The sequence below is a fragment of the Babylonia areolata genome, chromosome 10 (genome assembly GCF_041734735.1).
Source record: "Babylonia areolata isolate BAREFJ2019XMU chromosome 10, ASM4173473v1, whole genome shotgun sequence".
Lineage (NCBI taxonomy): Eukaryota > Metazoa > Mollusca > Gastropoda > Neogastropoda > Buccinidae > Babylonia > Babylonia areolata.
The window spans coordinates 31,693,908-31,695,071 of NC_134885.1; the positions used below are offsets into that span (position 1 = coordinate 31,693,908).

Consider the following 1,164-nt stretch of genomic DNA (forward strand, 5'->3'; position numbering starts at 1 on the left):
TTTTATAGCCTCATCCGAAAGATTTGACGCTCAGTTCGACTTTTCAAGTCAAACTCGGGAGAAAGGGCGAGAGCGGGATTCGAACCCAGACCCTCAGGGACTCTGTACGTATTGGCAGAGGAACGTCTTAACCATTCTGCTACCTTCCTCCGTAAAAAAAAAAAGAAAAAAAAAAGAAGCTTTTCTTGCATGTTTCTGGGACTGACCAATTTCTTTGCAATCTCCGCACAATGTGAGAGCATCCAACAACACACACACACACACACACAAAAAGCAGAAAAAAAGTTAGTGCATCGACCGGGAATCGAACCCGGGTCACCCGCGTGGCAGGCGAGTATTCTACCACTAGACCACCGATGCTACCTTGTTAAAACGGACGAAAATAAATCAGTTCACACAAGTCACTGCAAACAGACCTCATGAAACACACTCTTCCAACTGACTCGAGCGTTGCGAACTACACACACACACACACACACACACACACACACACACACAAAACAACAACAACAACAAAAAACAAACAAAAAACAAAACAAAACAAAAAACCCTCAAAAAACGTTGATAGCTTGGATAAAACACACTGAGTTCGGAACTGTAGTCAGTAGACAAAGAAGACCCATCTATAAGTATTGCTGCTTCACTACTTACTACATGCGTCTTCAGAGAACATTAATGGAGAGGTTTCGGAAGTGAGGTATCTAATGTTAAGTGTAAGTGGGGTATCTAATCAGTTTATGTTAACTGGAGGTAGATGGAAACCTCAAATTACATTATGGTTGCGTGCCTGTATCTTTCGATACAACCTCTGGCAAAAGACTACACGTACACTTCCATGTAATGCCGGTGAATTCGCGTGGAATTTTTTCTCAGTGGGGCCACGTTTGCCCGACGCCTATATCGACTAACATCCTCATCACCTAATTAGCTGATTAAACAGCGCTAGATAGTGTGTGAACTTGATGCAAGTAGTGTTGATTGCGAAGGGTATGTATGGTGGATTGCTTGTTTCAAAAGGTACATGATATGATTTTCGAGTAAAAATGAATATAGTTCTTCGCGACTGAAAATGTTCACACAGTAACCTTACGGTATCACCAGAGTTTTACTCTGATAATGGATTTTTTGACATGATGTTTTGAATTTGACAATACTCGCATAATT

The 1,164-nt window shown here is 41.3% G+C and overlaps 1 non-coding gene across 1 annotated transcript; it reads right to left on the reverse strand.

The window, feature by feature from the left end:
• Positions 1–289: 289 nt before the first annotated feature.
• On the reverse strand, positions 290–360 carry Trnag-gcc (transfer RNA glycine (anticodon GCC)). Its single transcript has one exon. It is a non-coding gene; the product is annotated as a tRNA-Gly (tRNA).
• Positions 361–1,164: the final 804 nt, after the last annotated feature.